The 21269-nt window shown below is 47.4% G+C and overlaps 1 protein-coding gene across 1 annotated transcript in view; it reads left to right on the top strand.

Moving 5' to 3' along the window:
• LOC142260446 (uncharacterized) overlaps positions 1 to 5503 on the top strand; it is a 51225-nt gene extending 45722 nt beyond the window's left edge. The window contains exon 2 of the transcript XR_012728652.1: positions 5290 to 5503. The gene's annotated coding sequence lies outside the window, so the exon portion shown is untranslated. The remainder of the gene's footprint in view (positions 1 to 5289) is intronic.
• Positions 5504 to 21269: the final 15766 nt, after the last annotated feature.

Raw genomic sequence — 21269 nt, 5'->3', positions numbered from 1 at the left:
CCGTTTGTATCAAATATAACAGTCTTGGCAGGGCCGTCATCCGGAGAGCACTAATCCTGCCGAACCAAGAAAGAGTACCCCTTTGCCAGGAAACTAAGTCTCCCTCAAGTTTTGACAGAAAAGTTTGATAATTCAGTGCGAAGAGCCTGGTCAGATCGGATGGGATATGAATGCCCAAGTAACCAATACTGCCGTGGGGTGGCCATCTAAAGGGGAAATTTGGTTTTATAGCATCTATAGTTGTTTGAGGCAAGGAAATATTTAGGGCCTCTGATTTTTCAAAATTGATTTTGAAGTTGGACCACCTGCTAAAGCGGTTTAGTTCCAACATTAGTGACGGGAGAGATTTAAGGGGATTGCACAGATAAACGAGGAGATCGTCGGCAAAAGCGGCACACTTATGCTCCCGATTGGCGATATTGATTCCCTGTATATCTGGATTATTCCTAATGGCGGATAGCAAATGTTCCATGACCAGGATGTACAACAAAGGTGACAGAGGACACCCCTGTCGGGTCCCATTATGGATGGAGAAGGGTCTCGACAGAGTGCCATTGATCTTAAGGTGTGCCGTCGGAGAATGGTATGAGGCCATAATCCTGGACGAGAACACCGGCCCCAAGCCTATATGCTCCAATGTCTGAGAAAGTGACTGCCAGGAGACTGTCGAAAGCCTTCTCAGCATCCAGAGACAACAACATCAGGGAAAGCTTTTTGGTGTGTGCATGATGGATCAGGTCCAGGGTCTTTATGGTGTTATCCCTTGCCTCCCTACCCGGGACAAAACCGACCTGATCCAAATGAATCAGGTCAGGCAGCAGAGGGCTGAGTCTGTTTGCCAGGAGCTTGGCATAAATTTTTAAATCTACGTTAAGGAGAGATATAGGTCTAAAGCTACTACACACCGTGTGGTCTTTTCCAGTCTTAAGGAGTAGAGAAATATGGACCGTGGTGGAGTGAGGTGGGAAAGGGACTAAATCTGAAGTCGAGTTAAAGGAGAGAAGCATTAAGGGTGCTAGCTGTTCTGAAAAGGATTTGTAAAACTTGGCGGGAAACCCGTCGGGACCAGGGCTCTTGTTGCCAGGTGTGTCGCGGATCACCGCCAATAAATCCTCCAATGAAAAAGGACTCTCCAGGTCTTCAACTACAGAGCTGTCGAGTTGCCTAAATGGCGAGGGCATGGGGGGGCGCCCCTCACCTAACTCAGGAGGTCCAACAGGTAAATTGTATAGTCTAGAATAAAAGTCGTGGAAAGTATTTGAGATGTCAGGGGTGGCATAAAGTAGCTCATCATGTGAGTTCTTGATGCATGGAATGAGAGTATGAGCTCTCCTATCTCTCAGCGCATTGGCCAGCAGTCTGCCTGGCTTATCCCCAAACTCATAAAACCTCCCCTTACCCACCTGTAATAGTCGTTTATAAGAAGAGTCCAGCAGCTTTTTAACCTCAATCCTAGCGTGTAATAGGGCCTGTAGAATAGGGGCCGATAAGGCACGTTTGTGGATGAGCTCCAGTTCCGAAACCCTATGAAGAGCTTTTACTATGTCTTGGGCCCTTTCTTTTTTAATGCGGGACCCATGTTTAATAAAAATGCCTCGTAGAACGCACTTCAATGCTTCCCACTTATAGGTGGGGGCAGTGTCGTCCACTGAGTGGTCCTCTATGAACCTAGTAATAGAGGTCTGAACATCCGTAACACAGAGCTCATCCAGCAGCAACGACTCGTTCAGCCGCCATGACCCTCTAGGGGTCGAGAGAGAGGGAATTTCGATCGTACAATAGACCGGCGCGTGATCAGACCATAGTATGTTACCCATCTCGGTATGTCGTATCCAAGGGAGGGCATTATGCTGTAGAAATATATAGTCGATACGACTATATGAGTCCTGCGTGTGGGAATAGAAACTATAATCTCTGTCGGATGGGTGTTGTAGTCTCCAAGTATCGAACATTTGGATACGAAATAAAGCTTTTTTGATACGTTTAATGGTAGAGTAAGCAATGCTGGATTTCCCCCTGGAGTTATCCAATGTGGGGTCCAGGGTGACATTAAGGTCGCCGCATAAAATTACGGTACCTTGTATCAAAGGGATCGCAACGTCTACCAGCCGTGCAACAAAGCTATCCTGCCTTAAATTTGGGGCGTATGCATTGATTATTGTAAGTGTTTGGTCCCCCACCTTCAGTGACAGGATAATATATCTTCCAAGGCTATCCGTCGTGCACTTTAAGATTTGATGGGGAAGGGATTTATGAATGGCTATCGCTACACCTTTAGAACGGGAGTCCGGATTGTCTGAGGTTACCCATGTCTGATAGTATTTATTCTTGAGGGTTGGGGAGTGTCCCTGTTTGAAATGGGTCTCCTGGAAACATACTATTCTCACCTTTCGTTTATGAAGGTGGTAAAGTATCTGCGACCTTTTCTCCGGGACATTGAGGCCTTTGGCGTTGAGAGAAGCTATGGTGAGGTCCGCCATCTATAGGGGAATGAGACATTAGAAATATATGAAAAAAGAAATCGGGCGTGATCAGCCCGGCCGCCAAAGACAGAAAGAAGAAAAGTCTTGAGATTAGAAGAAGAATGTAGAAGGGAGAGGAAAAAAAATAACAGCAGGCATAAAAACCTTGCACAATAAACTAAGACCGAACAAACGTTCCTAGGGAACATATCCGCCATTACTCGGCAGGACAGGGGATCCCAACCTATTTGGGGAAAAAAGCTGTCAGACATAACCGAACAGAGCTCCATATATACTTGCAACAATAAAGTTAACCATAAACACTGGCAAAAGTATCAGATGTTTGTGCAATACGGGCGATAACTAGACTTGAGGTCAGAATGAAAAAGACCTTTATCTCAGGTAACGGAAAGTAATGCAGGTCCTGGAGGCATGCACAACCTCCAAGCTTGTCTATGTCTGCTGCCGAGGGCGGCCCGATCTGCGGCCCCTATCTCCTCTAGGTGGCAGCCCTCTACTGGAATCACTATGTAGGATCGGCCTGGTGGTGCTGGCTTTTCCCCCAGGAACCCAAGGCTGTAGCAGCGTTGTAGGCCATTCTGAGACGGAAATGGTGGGAAGGCCAAGGTTCTCGACGAATGCCGGAAAGTCCTCAGGGGAACGTAAGATCCACCACCGTGAGTCCTTCTGTACCGATAGGGAGAAGGGGAATCCCCATCGGAACGGCAGGCCCTTCTCTTTTAAGACATCCAGAAGAGGCTTAAGGGTAGCACGCTGGGCCAGAGTGTGCCGCGAGAGGTCAGGCATTATGCGGATGGCTGAACCATTATATGATAAGTTCTGTTTCCTCCGAGCGGCAAGCAAGATGGCCTCCTTGGCGGCAAAAAAATGCACCCTACATACAACATCTCTTGGCCGAGGGTCCTTTGGGTCTGGGGGACGTAGGGCCCGATGAGCTCTGTCAAGTTCAAGAGAAGCTCCTGGTGGTCTCTTTAGTAAGCTATTAAAGATTGAACAGAGAACTACAGGGATATCCGGGGCGGCAATGGACTCAGGCAATCCCCTAACCCGTAGATTGTTTCGTCTGTTTCTGTTCTCCAGATCATCTACATGCTGTTGGAGGGCAAATAATTGTTTGGACTGGATCTTCACTGTCTCTTGGATAGATTGAATAGAGACCTGAGAATTTGATTGACGCTCATCAAGGGTATCTACCCTATGGGAGAGTGAGGAAAGTTCAGACCGCAATTGGGTGAATTCCTGTTTACATTCCGCCACTACTTGGTTGGCTAATGCTGCAATATCATTCTTGGTGGGCATCGCTTGTAACAGCAAGCGCAAATCTGCTAAGGATGCCGGACGATCCTCACCCCTCGGGGCATCAGTATGGGGTATGTTGGCATATGCCCGAAAAGAGTCCTGAAACGCCGGACCATATATCACTTTCTGAGTACCCTGGGGGTTAGTCATGCCTCCCCACGCTTGTGGCATTAATGCATGTTGGAGTGGGGGAGATCCCAGCACCTGTAGCCCACTATTCATGGGCATCAGAGTGCCCCTCCTTGGTTCTTCACCTGGGCTTGCCAGGCTTTCTGCCCAGGAGGAACCTGTGGACCAGCTCTCTGAATGGGTGGGGGATGTCTCCCCCTGGGGAATTCCCCAGGATTCATTTGCAGCCACCAGGGGATTATATGGACCCTCTCCTTCCCCAATGCTCTCCAGGGGCCCTTTAATCTCTGGTAGGGGAGAGGTGCATGTAATACCACCGCAGTCTCTGGTTAGGGCTCCCCTTGCTGAGCCCTCACGCAGACCCAGCATCTGTGAACTGCAGGCAGGCAACTTATCAGGGTTAGCAGAGTGAATTGCAGCCGTTTTCAACCCCCCCTCCACAGCACCTGTGTGCAAGGATGGTGTGTTCATCTCCTCCGCTACACAACGCGGCGACATCTTCTCCCGTGCACGGGCCTGCAGTGGTGAATCATCGCTTGTGCCTGGATGCACGTGCGCCCCGCTCTCCTCGGCCGCAGCTCCCAGCTTCCCATGCGCACCGACCACACGCGAGCTGTGTGAACTCACCGGATCCTGCAGCTTTGCAATGGGACGCGTAGCAGGTAAGGCACTGGCTGTGGGTGTCCTGACCTCCACTACTGAACCGCCGGTTTGTTCCCTCCGTGCGCGGCCGCCATCTTGAAATGGCGCCGCAGGCTTTGCTGTCTCTCTCAGCGTCGGGCTTCCCCTGTTAGCCACCGCAGTTATGGCTCCCGCTGTGGGTTCTTCTATGGCACGAGAACTCCCGGCCGCTGCTCCCATCTTCCGGGCTTCTGAAGGTGCCGTGATTTTAGGCAACGAGCCTGGTAAAGGATCATGGTCTGCAGGCCTCAGCTCCCGTCCTGGCTGTGGTGCTGTCCCAGGCTCCCGGGAGCGGGTGAGGTAGGATCCAATATTGCTCTGGGATGAAGGTGGCCGCTTCATGGTGCTGGGCTTAGCCTTTTTGTTAGAGGATTTGCCCATTTTAGCAGTAAAAACCAGTTTTATGGGGGATTACAGTGAGGAGCTCAGAGGGAAAGCGTCCTTACACAGTCATGTCCGGCTCCGCCCCCCCGGCAAATTTTTTTTATAATTTTTACTATATTAGAATATTGAGGGAAATACTTAGTAGAAAAGGTGATCGGTGCAATATAACCAGCTTTCCTATCTTGAGTAATTTCTTTATCTGATAATAATTTTGTAGATTCAAAATGGAGTAGAGAAAGGGTTAAAGCCGCGCATCAGCCAAAATGAAGATGTAGAGATGTTGATGATAATAAACTATCTATTTATTCCATAGGTCTATGCGTTTTGAGGTGAAAACCTCTTCCTCAGGACCAGTACATCAACAGAAGTAAAACCTAGATCAAACTGACATATATAAACATCTGGTACAAGAGAACCGCCTACTACAAGAAAAAAAAATCAGCGGGCAATCCCTCTGTCTACATGACTTAGCAAATTCTTAATAGTATGTCAAAATTGCAAAACAATGACATTAACATATCATTACATAGTTCATAAGTGTTAAGGATAAGAAATTTAGGAAAATATATAACGAAAAAAATGAACAATAAAAATAAAAAAATAAAAAAACAAAGTGTGTGTGTGTGTGTGTGTGTATTAAAGTGACCCGAACCTTTGGGGCAGTAACCATCTGTTACAATTCAAGCATTTAGTGGTAAACGCTATTCCTGATAGCATGGGAATATCCAAGAAAAAAGAAAAGAAAAAACGAGAAAAAAATCAAAAACAGAGACGAAAAAATAGTGATCGCTAGTTTTTAGATTTTATTACTAAAAGCCCAGAATGTGATTGGAACTCCGGGAATGAACAGAATACTAACCGGAGGTGTGTGCCGTCTAAGTGATAGGCGCCACATGGAGAATACATCCATGTGTGTAGAAAATATGTGTAATACGTGTAAAAATGTAAATCTATGTACAAATATGTGATAACAAGTGGGTAATTAATAGAGATGAGCGAACCGGTCCCGGTTCGGCTCGAGGCGGTTTGCCGAACGGAGGTCCCGTTCGAGTTCGGTTCGTCGAACGTTCGACGAACCGAACTCGAACTGCATAGGAAACAATGGCAGGCATTCACAAACACATAAAAACACCTAGAAAACACCCTCAAAGGGGTCCAAAAGGTGACAAACAACTCAAACACATGGGAAAGTGACAAGGACATATACTCATGCGAAAACAAAAGAGCTGGACAAGGAAAAAGAGGAGGACACACAGATATATGAGTATATGCAAGGAAACATCGATTCCATTATTGTGCAACTTGAGCCCTGCTCATTTTAGGCTTCCAATCTAGATAAATTGCATGAGCTCCCCACGTATGCCTTGGGGATCTTGTCGTGTCCTGCAGCCAGCGTTCTCTCAGAACCTGTCTTCAGTGCTGCTGGGGGTCTGCTGGCAGATAAGCACACGTGTCTGTCCACTGACAATGTGGACATGGCTCTCAGAGGACTTTTCTTCCCCTGGGTCAGCCAGGGGACGGGAAAGGCACGCGTATTTTTGAGAGTGCTTCATGCAAAGCATCTTTTTCATCTTGAAAATTAGGTCAACTGATGCCAGTCAAGTGGGGTGTGTGTGGCCCAGTTAGTGGAAACGAGGGAGACTGTGGTTGGAGTCCCCTCGCTGTGTTTCTAAAAGAACCAAGATGAACAAGTCATGGCTCTCAGAGGACTTTTCTTCCCCTGGGTCAGCCAGGGGACGGGAAAGGCACGCGTATTTTTGAGAGTGCTTCATGCAAAGCATCTTTTTCTTTTTCAAAAGGGGGGGTCAACCGATGCCAGTCAAGTGGGGTGTGTGTGGCCCAGTTAGTGGAAACGAGGGAGACTGTGGTTGGAGTCCCCTCGCTGTGTTTCTAAAAGAACCAAGATGAACAAGTCATGGCTCTCAGAGGACTTTTCTTCCCCTGGGTCAGCCAGGGGACGGGAAAGGCACGCGTATTTTTGAGAGTGCTTCATGCAAAGCATCTTTTTCTTTTTCAAAAGGGGGCTCAACCGATGCCAGTCAAGTGGGGTGTGTGTGGCCCAGCTAGTGGCAACGAGGGAGACTGTGGTTGGAGTCCCCTCGCTGTGTTTCTAAAAGAACCAAGATGAACAAGTCATGGCTCTCAGAGGACTTTTCTTCCCCTGGGTCATCCAGGGGACGGGAAAGGCACGCGTATTTTTGAGAGTGCTTCATGCAAAGCATCTTTTTCTTTTTCAAAAGGGGGCTCAACCGATGCCAGTCAAGTGGGGTGTGCGTGGCCCAGTTAGTGGCAACGAGGGAGACTGTGGTTGGAGTCCCCTCGCTGTGTTTCTAAAAGAACCAAGATGAACAAGTCATGGCTCTCAGAGGACTTTTCTTCCCCTGGGTCATCCAGGGGACGGGAAAGGCACGCGTATTTTTGAGAGTGCTTCATGCAAAACATCTTTTTCTTTTTCAAAAGGGGGCTCAACCGATGCCAGTCAAGTGGGGTGTGTGTGGCCCAGTTAGTGGCAACGAGGGAGACTGTGGTTGGAGTCCCCTCGCTGTGTTTCTAAAAGAACCAAGATGAACAAGTCATGGCTCTCAGAGGACTTTTCTTCCCCTGGGTCAGCCAGGGGACGTGAAAGGCACGCGTATTTTTGAGAGTGCTTCATGCAAAGCATCTTTTTCTTTTTCAAAATGGGGCTCAACCGATGCCAGTCAAGTGGGGTGTGTGTGGCCCAGTTAGTGGCAACGAGGGAGACTGTGGTTGGAGTCCCCTCGCTGTGTTTCTAAAAGAACCAAGATTAACAAGTCATGGCTCTCAGAGGACTTTTCTTCCCCTGGGTCATCCAGGGGACGGGAAAGGCACGCGTATTTTTGAGAGTGCTTCATGCAAAGCATCTTTTTCTTTTTCAAAAGGGGGCTCAACCGATGCCAGTCAAGTGGGGTGTGTGTGGCCCAGTTAGTGGCAACGAGAGAGACTGTGGTTGGAGTCCCCTCGCTGTGTTTCTAAAAGAACCAAGATGAACAAGTCATGGCTCTCAGAGGACTTTTCTTCCCCTGGGTCATCCAGGGGACGGGAAAGGCACGCGTATTTTTGAGAGTGCTTCATGCAAAGCATCTTTTTCTTTTTCAAAAGGGGGCTCAACCGATGCCAGTCAAGTGGGGTGTGTGTGGCCCAGTTAGTGGCAACGAGGGAGACTGTGGTTGGAGTCCCCTCGCTGTGTTTCTAAAAGAACCAAGATGAACAAGTCATGGCTCTCAGAGGACTTTTCTTCCCCTGGGTCAGCCAGTGGACGTGAAAGGCACGCGTATTTTTGAGAGTGCTTCATGCAAAGCATCTTTTTCTTTTTCAAAAGGGGGGGGTCAACCGATGCCAGTCAAGTGAGGTGTGTGTGGCCCAGTTAGTGGCAACGAGGGAGACTGTGGTTGGAGTCCCCTCGCTGTGTTTCTAAAAGAACCAAGATGAACAAGTCATGGCTCTCAGAGGACTTTTCTTCCCCTGGGTCAGCCAGGGGACGGGAAAGGCACGCGTATTTTTGAGAGTGCTTCATGCAAAGCATCTTTTTCTTTTTCAAAAGGGGGGGTCAACCGATGCCAGTCAAGTGGGGTGTGTGTGGCCCAGTTAGTGGCAACGAGGGAGACTGTGGTTGGAGTCCCCTCGATATGTTTTACATGATTTTCGAACGGCATGACATGCCTAAGAGGTTGAGTTTCATCATCTGCAACTTGTTGGCAAAAGAAAGGCTGCCTTTACACCCTTTTGAGACCGAGGATTTTCGAGACCTTATGCCCATTGCAGTGCCCCAAGAGCCGATGGCCAGTCGTCACTCCTTCTCCAAGACAGGCGTGCCCGCGCTACCACAGTAGGTCCCACACAACCTCACCGATTCCTTGAGAAACTCTGTGTGTGACAGGGTGCATTTCAACACAGATACTTGGACCAGAAAGCATGGACAGGGGAGTTACATGTTGCTGACTGGGCACTGGGTAACTATGGTGAGAGATGGAGAAGGGTTTGCTGTACAAGTCTTGCCATCCCCACGACTTGTGTGTCAATCCTTCCTCTGTATGTACAAGTTCCTCCACTGCGTCTGCCTCCTCAACCTCGTGTGGGTCCTCCACCTCAGCCCAAACCCAGTGTGGTCAGGCCACCCTTCCTTGTAACTGCGCCCAAGGAATCCCACACACCTCCTTACTATGCTGGCAGCAGAGCTCAAGGCCATCATGCGGTAAAATGTTTACTTTGAAATGTAGGGGAAATGTGAGACACCGCTGAGGAATTGTGGACGGTTAGCTCTGGAGAGTGAGACCGAGTTTCATCAATGGTTGTCTACAGTCAACCAGCAGTCAGGGAAGGTCGGGTGCGACAATGATGCAAACCAGTATGCGACCCTTCTTCAGGGCAATGTGACACACGTGCCTTGTATGGCTCACGTGTTGAACCTGGTTGTCCAGCAATTTTTAAAACACTATCCCTGCCTACATGGCCTTCTGCAGAGGGCACGGTGTAACGCCTGCCTGGATCGACACACTCAGATGGGCTGTAAAGGATAGGCTATAGGCAAGCCACTCACCAAGCTGGACACCCAGAACCCTGAAACCCTTTAACCCCTATACAGTGATTTGGAATTACACAGGGCCCACGTTGATCAATAGCTGTGGAAGGCTGCAGTTCCAGAGACTAGTAGTCATGCAGGTTCAAAAACATTAATTGAGGAAGAGGAACAGAATGGGATGGCCAGGACTTAATCAGAAAACAAGCAGAGGTGAAATGCGGATCGGCCAACGAGGTACATAAACAGCAAGCAGGAAAAGTAGTCAGGTAACAAGCACACAAACTCATAAAACTGAACTGGGGGTAACAGTAACAAGAGGTTCATAGCTTTGTCTGGCAGTGGTCTGCAGACAGGAGGGGCCTAAAAAAGGGTGTGGTGTCTTCCCATTGGGACCAGAGTACAAATTGATTGAGTGGACTACGTTGGTGACTTAAAAGCCGTGTGCGGCAATGATGCAAACCTGTCTGCGGCCCTTCGTCAGGGCAATGTGACACACGGGCCTTGTATGGCTCACGTGTTGAATCTGATTCTCCAGCAATTTTTAAAATACCATCCCGGCCTACATGGCCTTGTGCAGCGGGCACGCTGCTATGTGGTCACTTTCATCCTTCGCACCCAGCAGCTCAACAACTTTCATCGCTCCGGAAGTCTTAGGGTCTGGCAGTTAAACGCCGGAAATGCGATGTTCCGACACGCAGGAATTGGAATCTGCACATGTTGCAGCGTGTGTGGCAGCACCGCAGAGCCCTGCTGAAATACGGTATGACGTATACCCTGGGCTAACTTGATCCAGAGGTGGTGCAGATCATGCTGCTGGAGTGGTGTCAGATCAAGGACCTATGCACCCTTCTACACAGTTTCCAAATGTCGACGAAGATGTTTAGCACTGGCAATGCCATTCTCAGCGTGACAATTCTGGTCACCTACATGATGGAGCAAACTGTAAGCATTATTCGGAGTCAGGTATTGGTCCAAGAGGAAGGTGAGGAAGTACAGGAGGAGTCATATGCAGAAGGGATAATAAGATCTACAAGGTCCATACGGTAAGCGGCACCTAGGCAGCAGTTATGGTGGGGGATAGGGATTAACAAGGGCGCATAGTAATAGCAAAAATTGTTGAGGAAGGTGCAGGAGCCATGAAGAAATGGAGGACGAACTTGCGATGGGCATGGAAGACTCAGCAGATGAGTGAGAGCTTGCTCACATTTCGGTTGTGCGAGGTTGGGGGGACAGGGCAGAGGAAGGAGGCACGATTCTCACCTCTCTGCCACCAACACACCAAGGACTTGGTCCTCCTGGATGCACAAGACACATGAGCGTCTTCTTGCTGCACTACCTACAACATGACCCTCGGATTGTAGGAATTCAAAGTAATGCTAACTACTGGGTTGCCACACTGTTAGATCCCCGGTACAAGACAAAATTTGGCGAAATAATTCCTGCCATATAAAGGGACGCACGTGTACAGGAGTATCTTCAGAAGGTGTTACGCAATCTTCGATCTGCTTTTCCACTAAACACCAGTGCTGCACAGAGTGAATCTCAACGGTTTGTCATGGATAGGAGGAAATGGTCTTTTACTTGTCCACATCTGAGGGACCGAGGGCTGGCTGTTGTGCTGAGATGCCATTGAGTACGGTGTCCCTGCAGAGTTGCACTTTTGGTCATATACAAAATGAGTTGAAAAAGGACAGATGCGGGTGAAAAGGGGAACAGGTGTGTTGGAAAGGGGAAAAAAGTTTTGGTCCGTGGGTTTGGTGGTTAAGCAAAAGTAACATTTGATGAAGAAACACCATCTGTTACGGTGGGACTGGCAGATTTGGATAAGGTGGTATATACTATGTTACCGCTATATAACGAAAATTAATAAGAAAAGAAAGAGAAAGGTATATATCCCCATCAGCAGTCAGTGTCCACCGTGCTCCCAGATGGAAAAGGAGAGGTTGGCAACTGGAAGGTTCGGTGGAGGATACAGAGCTGTGTGGCTATGAAACTAATAGTAGCCTGAACCAAGTTAGACGCCACTCGGATCTTGAGACTGGGAGCCCTGTTAGCGTAACAGGGTCCACACGCCCACCCAGCCCAGGAACTCACTGTTAACATCACAGGGGCCATTCAGGACGCTGACCGTGTGCATTGGGGCCACACCTGTGAACAGCAGGCGCATCAGCAGCAGCAGGCCTGTTAATGCCACTGGGCTGCACAAGCAGGACTTGTAGGACAGGTCTTAACCGTTCTGCGTTACCAACTGTGGTGGCGGCCTGCATCGACGCCCTATCCCTGCCTACCTCTGGCCTAAAGCCGCAATGGGTTCAACACATGGAGGTGTGCTCTTTCGGAGCATAATAGAAGACTGCGCACCTCCTTGTTGTCTCCAGCCCCTTTTATAACCTGGGTCCGCCACAAACCAGGGTGGACCACAATGCACCTCCTGGAGACAAAAGCAGAGTGATACGTCATGAGTGGCATAACTAGCGTCCTATTTGGAACCGCAACTTCAATGATGACCTCATGGCTGTCATGACCCAAACACCTCACCAGTCATCGTCTGACCATCAATAATGAGGTGACAAGTCATAGGGGCGGGCCTCTGCAAGCCATTTGGGAGTGGCCTGGCCACATCGTCAGGACACCTGATGCCCTGTGGTCTAAATGGGCCCCCCACATCAGGGGCAGGGCCAAAGAGTTCATTACCGGACCTAGTTTCTGATGCAGTAAGTGCCTGACCATGGTCAGTTGCATGAAATACAGTCTCTGAAAAAAAGACTATCAGCTTTAGCATGGTGTCTATGCACAACACAGGACTTAGACCCGGCACGGAGTGCAAGTACCTGTGCAAAGAGGCTTTTCGCACTAAATGTGGGAGCATGCGCTGTAGCCCGAAATGAAGACTTAGCCTCAGGAATGGCACAGTCAGGCTGAGCATACTCACTAGGCGAAACACTGGAGTTAGGCTGCGGCTGGGGTAAATCGGCACACGCATGCGCACTAGCTGCCTCTCCACACTTAGACGTGGAGGAGAAAGCAGCCAGCTGGACAACCCGAGGCACAGGCCTAAATGGCAGCTGATGCCTGGGCGCAACTGAAACCGCAGCAGGCTGCTTGCGTTTAAGGCGTCACCGTTTTGTAACAACAAATAACATCAAAAAGAACAGGTGTACTTCTTCCCATGGATAATCTGTTATGATCCCTTTTTTCATGGACACGACCATCGCTAACAAATGTAGATGAGGCCAAATCAGCAGCTGCTTCAATGGATCTGAATTGCTCCATAAAGTGGCCTCTCCTCCACCCCAATTTCAAGATCCCAAAGACTCCATTCCTCTGTGGTGTCAATCCAATCGCACTTGCTTCCTAACAGCTCTCAAGTTTCCACCAGCCCTGCTGAGTATGGGGTGACAGAGATGGTTGAGTTTGCATAGCTGTTCAGTCGCACTATAGCCTGGGAATCAGAGGTCTGCTCCAAAGCTGCAATGAGTACAGACAAGGAAGTTATTATTATTTTTATTATTATTGATTTATAGAGCACCATTGATTCCATGGTGCTGTACATGAGAAGGGGGTTACATACAGAATACATATACAAGTAACTATAGACAGACTGGTACAGAGGGAAGAGGGCCCTGCCCTTGCGGGATTACATTCTAAAGGATTTTTGGGAGGAGACAGTAGGAGTTGTTTAGGTTGAGCATCAAGTACGTATGGTGGTGGTGTCATTGAAGGTTATAATCATTTCTGAACAGATGAGTTTTCAGATTCAGTTTGAAGCTTGCGTGTGTAGCATATAATCTAACGTGTTGAGGTAGCGAGTTCCATGAGACAGGGGAAATGATCTGCGCAGATAGCCTGAAGCTTTGTGACTGGGATCCAGGCCCCGAAGAAGAAGGTGCTGTGCCTAATGTACACCCTCATTTCCAAAAATTAAATCCTCCTGGTGGAGACAATGGGGAACATGATGAGGAGCACAGATACCTGATTGGAAGGACAACTTTACTATTCGGTCAGGGCAGGAAGAGGTTGTCTCGGAGCAATGAGGACGAGGGGAATGAAAACACACAGGGTTATTGATGAGGTTGGAGACAACACTTACTGTCAAACCAAAGTCAGCCAGTCGATGAGGTCAGCAGAGGAGGTGGAGGAGGATGCTACTGACGACGAGGTTACGTTGCGTCTTCCTGGCCAGAGACAAAGTACTGGAAGCACGTCAACAACTGAATCCTGGACCACAACTTTGACTCTGAGCAGATGTCGTGTTGGCTATGCAGGTCGCATGGGCTGTAAGCCTTTCCTAGCCTGTGAATTTTTGGACATCGCAAAGGATCACCAAAGTCATGTAATCTGTAAGATTTGTCAACAATCTGTAAGTAGAAGGCAAAAACTCACACTTTTGAGTACTTCCTCCATGAAGTATCACATGGATATGAATTGACAGCGTGAAGGTGTATTGCTCAGCTTTAGCAACTGTCAACGCAATATGCTTATTTGCCGTTCATTGCATGCATTGTTGCAGACTACACACAAGGGGCTGCTGTTTTTTTGGATCTGCCTTTGGTCACTGAAGCAATATAAAATTGCTCTTCGGGTGTGGACTTGGAGATGCTGTCTATGAACAGAAGGAAAAGCTAAAGGTGTGTGTTACAGTAAGGAGCCACCGCGGAAACAGTTCGTTCAATTGTGAGGGGAGTTGTGTTGTACTTTGATGATGAGCACTGTAACGTCAGTGAGCAGCATCCTGTGCCACAGACCAACATTCTTACGGTGCTGTCTATACTGTTTACCGAGAGAGGAGCGTAAAGTCTGTATTTCTGGCAACTGGACATCACAGTACCCGGGTACGGTAGGCTGTGCCCAGACAATAATGCGGGCACGCAACACTTTGTTTTATTAGCAAAACACATATCTGTTCTGGGTAGGCCGACTATATAGACAATAAGACTTGCTGCCTCTGCACTGTCAAATTGTCACGTACAGTTTAAATCATAGAGGGACAGCAACACATGTTTGCATTGACTGTTGCTTTTCAAGATTTCCATGACTGTGTTGCAGAGCTGTGTGGTTTGCATTCACACTTTTATCATCTGCAATATCTGTGAGGCTTCAGCTAACAAGGGTATTCAGGGGGGGTCATGTGTTTTGTCTATGTTTAGGTAGATAACTTGTAAGCTCTTGTGATGCGCCACTGGTAAGTCGTGTTCGCACACACACACACACACACACACACACACACACACACACACACACAAACACACAATTACTGCTACACAGAGGGATTAGCAGGTAGTAGGCAACAGAATACATTGTTCAATTATTTAAATTGTATGCATGCTTCTTATTGTTTGTTTTGGTAAAGTTAAACAATCATTTATCAACCCAACTGCCTAGAGTCCTTTTCCTGTTGCCTGGTTTTGCTGCATACTGGGGAGCCCACCCTGTACACGACTTAAAATGAAGCATAAGTCGCAATGTGAATTTCACTGTGCTACAATGCGGCCTAGCGTGCCTGTGCAACCACCGCCTGCCCCATCAAGTGCATCTGCGTGCTCTTCATCCTCTGTGACTGTGGGGACAGCAGTCACACATGGTTTTTCACACTGAACTTCCACTCCATTACCCGCAACAGGGAGTGTGATTGGCAGGTCATCACTTGTTTTGGAAGTGGAAACAGAAGGTATTGTTGAGCTGTCAGACATCGAGAGAACCATCATTGGATGCAGGCTACATTATATCCACGCCTGCACCTTCGTCACAGATTGCCTGGACTACCTGCAGTTAATAATTGCATTCCAGAAATGGAAAGGAGTGTAGAATGCACATGTGTTGTACCTTGCTTGGCAGCAAAGGAACACTAACTTAGTATTCCAGACAATTTTAGGATGGCAGAAAAAGAGTCAGCTCTTTGGGCAAATTAAATAGCGTGGCAAAAGTGGACAGATGGGTACAGTGGCCGTGTTCTGTGGGTACCAGGACAGTAAAAGAAGCCTCACTTTCTATCCCTCCGAATGATCAAATGCAGCAAGGAATTCCCTGAGTTTGCTATAAAATTAGCATAGCTAAATGTGCAGGAGGGTGTCATGCAGAGGTGCTAGAAATAGCTTGTCACCAGTGGGGCACTAATGGAATACAACAGCCAGTTCTATGATGCCACTAAATGGCAGTATTTTTGGCTATCATTATAGCTTATTAAAAACAGAGCAGGAGGGTGTCATGCAGAGGTGCTGCACATAGATTTGCACCAGTGGGGCACTAATGGAGTACAACAGCCACTTCTTGTATGCCACTAGGTACACTGAGTGTTTGCTAGTATAATGGCTTAGTTAAAAAGAGTTTGAGTGTGCAATGCAGGCAGAGGTGCTGCAAATATCTTTGCACTAGTTTGACTACACAAAAGTACAATAGCCACGTTTAGGATGCCACTAGGTACACTGACTGTTTGCTAGTATAATGGCTTAGTTATAATGAGTTGGAGTGTGCAATGCAGGTAGAGGTGCTGCAAATGTCTTTGCACTAGTGGGACTATAGCAAAGTCCAATAGCCACGTTTAGGATGCCACTAAGTACAATGACTGTTTGCTAGTATAATGGCTTAGTTAAAAAAAGTTTGAGTGTGCAATGCAGGCAGACGTGCTGCAAATATCTTTGCACTAGTTTGACTAGACAAAAGTACAATAGCCACGTTTAGGATGCCACTAGGTACACTGACTGTTTGCTAGTATAATGGCTTAGTTAAAAAGAGTTTGAGTGTGCAATGCAGGCAGACGTGTTGCAAATATCTTTGCACTAGTGTGACTAGACAAAAGTACAATAGCCACGTTTAGGATGCCACTAGGTACACTGACTGTTTGCTAGTATAATGGCTTAGTTAAAAAGAGTTTGAGTGTGCAATGCAGGTAGAGGTGCTGCAAATGTCTTTGCACTAGTGGGACTATAGCAAAGTCCAATAGCCACGTTTAGGATGCCACTAGATACACTGACTGTTTGCTAGTATAATGGCTTAGTTAAAAAGAGTTTGAGTGTGCAATGCAGGCAGACATGCTGCAAATATCTTTCCACTAGTTTGACTACACAAAAGTACAATAGCCACGTTTAGGATGCCACTAAGTACAATGACTGTTTGCTAGTATAATGGCTTAGTTAAAAAGAGTTTGAGTGTGCAATGCAGGCAGACGTGCTGCAAATATCTTTGCACTAGTTTGACTAGACAAAAGTACAATAGCCACGTTTAGGATGCCACTAGGTACACTGACTGTTTGCTAGTATAATGGCTTAGTTAAAAAGAGTTTGAGTGTGCAATGCAGGCAGACGTGCTGCAAATATCTTTGCACTAGTTTGACTAGACAAAAGTACAATAGCCACGTTTAGGATGCCACTAAGTACACTGACTGTTTGCTAGTATAATGGCTTAGTTATTATAAGGAGTTGGAGTGTGCAGAGGACAGGAGGGTACAGTGCCAGGATTGTGGGGCTCTGGGTAGAGGAATGGAAGCCTGCCTTTCTATTCCCTCCTAATGGGGAAATGCAGCGACGAAATCCCTGACCTACTCTGTTTTCAGGACCTGTCACCTATGGCTCTGAGTCTCTGACCCTGCCCGTACGAGCCCTTAAAAGGACTTATAGAAAGTGCTCTCCCTAAGCTGTCCAGCGCTGTGTATACAGCAGTATCGGCGATAGGACTCAGTCAGGACGGAGCTGCGACAGTGATGTCTGACACCAAGGACGCAGAAGGCAGATAATGGCGTGCTGGAGGAAAATGTCCGGTTTTATAATGCAGGGACATGTGACATGGACATCCTATCACACATGCCGTTGCTTCTCTGGCTAAAAGTCCACTTAGCTGTGTGTGTGTCTGGGATTGGCTGACATGCTGGCCCGCCCCACAAGACGCGCGCGCTTAGGGAAGGAAGACAAGGAAAAAAAAAAAAATGGCGATCGCCATTATACAAACAGGAGTGATCTGAAGGCGCTGTTCACGCACAGTATACACTGAAATGTCATAATAGTGTGAGTCACAGAGTGACTTACACTATTACAGCGGAAAGCAGCTAGGAATTAGCTGTTTTTTTGCTGCTAGAACCGTTCTCGAACGTTTCTAGAACTATCGAGCTTTTGCAAAAAGCTCGAGTTCTAGTTCGATCTAGAACAGGCCCCAAAATCACTCGAGCCTAGAACTGGAGAACCTCGAACCGCGCTCAACTCTAGTAATTAAATAAAAAAATCATATTTGCTGAAAAATGTATACAATCAAGATAAGCATGTCAGAAAAAAAAAATATATATATATTATAGTACTGTACGCAAAGACATTATGTTTATACTAAAAGACAGTAAAAATGGTTACAAATCTTTAATGAAAGAAACTTTTATTCAAAAATGAAAAGTGTTTGTATTTAAAAACCGTAAGAATAAAAGGGGTGTATGATCTACATGAAGGAAGAGAATAGCAGTGTATAACAGAGTCTGTGTTATACTAAAAGCTCCGGAGCAGGACCTACAACGGAGCACATGTAGAGGTCAGATAAGTTCAGACCGTGGGAAACAAAGACAGTGCGCATATCCCGCAAGGTAACTCGAGTGCAAACTTCCACTGAGTTCAAACCGTGGGAAAAAAACGCAAGTATGAATGTCCTACAAGGGAAAAAATAGCTCAGTATTTCCAAACTGATGTCCTTAAGAGTTGAAAAAACCTCAGAGTAAAAAGAAGAAAAAATTAGATGAAGTTATTAATATTAAACAGGCTAGAAAATGGAGAATCACTAATATCAAAAATATATAAAGATATTAAATTATAGGGGGCGTGGCTTGAGCATGGTGGCAGGCAGAAGTACATACTGAAAGCTCTGTAGGTTGAGGCGGCAAAACATAGCTTTAAAGTCACCTGGCACACCCAAATATGCCAGGGAAGAGGAGCACAGGACCACAGAGCGGACCCCCGGCCCTGAGAAGTAGCAGAGCGGCGGTGGATCGCCTGTTCCAGGGAGGTAAACTATCCCCAGTCTCCAGGCCTGCTCCTGTAATGGCGACGGTTGTCATGAGGCAGGCACCTGCTGCAGCTGCAAAGGACAGCAGAGGTGCTGAAAAACAAGCAGAGGCGACACGTGGGAGCCAGAAACAGAGCAATACTGCTCCAGAGCAGATGGAAACAAGGTCCCTGATAATATCTCAGATGCTGGCAGTGCAGGAGTGTACAGGAGCAGGATCTGAGAAGCAGAGTACACAGGAATATGGCAGCGGCAGTGTCCCATCCACACAGCAGACCATGAGGTGTCAGGTTAGTGAAGAGAGCGGTGGTCCTGACATGGATGGGCTTAACCCTGGAGGCAATAAAAGCAGAGTGTCCTTGGTGGAGCAGGGGCTTGCAGGGATTCATGGTCACCATCCCCCTAACAGCCAGGGGAAACAAATTGGAAGCCAGAGTGCACATGGAGTTAACCCTGTGGGTGCTATTGTGGACACAGACCGTATTTTGCAATTGCTGTCTGCACTCCCCACTAAAAATGACCTGGACAATTTAGTCACCAAAATGGAGGCGGCACATGAGAGGGCTCTGTCCATTGTGAGAGGGGATATAGAGGCTCTTGATACACGCACTATAGCAGTGGAGAAGGATGTATTTACACTATTTGAAAGAGTTAACACACTGGAGCAAGATCTATCCAACTCCAGAACACATCTGCAAAATGTCGCCATCCTGTTAGACGATCAAGAGAATAGGGGAAGGCGAAATAATATACGCCTGAAAGCCATTTCAGAAAAGATCGCTGCTACGGCTCTTCTTAAAACTGTAACCTCAATCTTTAACAAGGTGATGGGAGCTGCTGATGACACCACTTTTGTGATTGACAGAGTCCACAGAGTATATCGCCAGGGCCCTGGGGATAATGCTCAGCCGAGAGATGTCCTATGCAGACTGCACTATTATACTGATAAAGAAGCCATACTACGAAATGCATGGACACACGGGACTGTCATATATGAAGGGTCTGAAGTTAAGCTTTTTCCTGATGTTTCTTCTAGAACCCTCTACATGAGGCGCCAACTTATGCCTTTACTGCAAAAAATCAAGGAAAAAGGTGCATCATACAGATGGGGACACCCATTTCACCTTATAGTCCGGCATAATGGGGTCCAATACCTGCTGAAACGCCCGGAGGAGGCGGAGGGTCTTTTCCAGTTCCTTGAAACCCCTGCAGTAGCAATCCCTAACTGGCTACATCTAGACAGATCCGATGGATTACCCCAAAGACAAAGAGGAAATAAACGCGGATTTGCAAGACCCCAGAGGAGCTCCAAGGATTCCAGGCCAATGGAAGAATTCTCCCGGGAGGAGCCAGACTGATGACGCGAGATCGGAGGTGGTTCCTTATTCAGAGGTGGGAGGTGCGGGTTGAGGAGGAAGATCTGGGAGTCCCTGTAGGATTATTGGACTTGAGAAGGACACTATTATGATGGGTCACTGATGTGGGTTATATCTGTGTCTTTCTCCTCACTGACAGGGGGGGGGGGGGTCTGTTTCCCCTTCCCCTTCCCCCCCCCTTTTTTTTTCCCTCTCTCTCTCTCTTCTCCTCTTCTTCCTTTTTGGGGAGTCACAGGGTCCCTTAATACTGTGTTACTGTGTTGATAGTTTGACATACAAGTTTAAGAATTGTGCCTCTCACCGTTCGGTCTCCGATCGGGAGGTGAGATGTGAGTTTTTAGCCTAGTAGGATAATGTCATTAATGCCTATAGATTGCTCAGCTGTCACCCTTGGTTTTCCACGCACCCCAAGGGTGGTTCTCCTGATTGGAGGTCACCAGGTCTCCAAATTTCGTGAGACTGTAAAGTTTTATAGTGTGTTATTTACTGGTCGTTCTTTTAGGCCAGCTGGTTTGTTTACTTTCCCTTCTTGTCGAATACTTTCTGTATCCCTTTTCTAACTCACTTCTTCAGCTCATTTCATCCTTTTCTACTGCTCTTTTCTACCTACCCGATTTTCGCTCTAAAAGACTGTGCCGTCTCTCTTTTTTTCGGCACTCTTAACCTCTTTTATCCACCTAGTCCCTAACCTTTTTTCCCTTACCCCGTTCTCCTTGGTAGGGGGTTAATAACGGTCTTGGGCTCAACATGCATAATTCAGGGGTCTCGGAGGAGAAATGTGGGACGTTAAATGTAAAAGGCTTACATAGTCCGGGTAAGAGGTCTATCCTGTCAAACACGTTAAAAAAAAGCTGGGGTCCAAATTGCTTTTCTGCAAGAAACGCATTTGAGCAAAGGCAAATTGTTCAAATTGACTTCACGTTGGTTCCCGGAGGCATACCATAGCTTCTCACCTGACTCGAAGTCCCGAGGAACTAGCGTCCTCATCTCGCGCTCAATCCCTTGGGAGTTCATGGACTCTCACAGTGATGACATAGGCAGACTATTAATGGTGAAGGGAAGGATCGCCACACATATCTATACGCTGGTATCCATATACCTCCCTAATGTAGGGAAAATTGATGCCCTGTCGGGCTTTTTGGAAAGGATAGAAGACTTTTCGGAGGGGACACTCATCTTAGGGGGGATCTTAATATCGCTCTGAACCCGGCTCAGGACACCTCATCAGGGGCTTCAGTACATCTCAGGTCAGCTCTCCGCAAGCTGCGGTGCATATTACATGAGCAGCAGCTTGTGGACACATGGAGGCTACTGCACCCGTCTGACAAGGATTACTCATTCTACTCAAATGCACATGGAGTATATTCTAGACTGGACTACTTTTTTGTACAACATAAAGATCTT

This window comes from Anomaloglossus baeobatrachus, unplaced genomic scaffold, assembly GCF_048569485.1.
Source record: "Anomaloglossus baeobatrachus isolate aAnoBae1 unplaced genomic scaffold, aAnoBae1.hap1 Scaffold_106, whole genome shotgun sequence".
Lineage (NCBI taxonomy): Eukaryota > Metazoa > Chordata > Amphibia > Anura > Aromobatidae > Anomaloglossus > Anomaloglossus baeobatrachus.
This window is presented reverse-complemented; position numbering and strand designations above follow the sequence as displayed.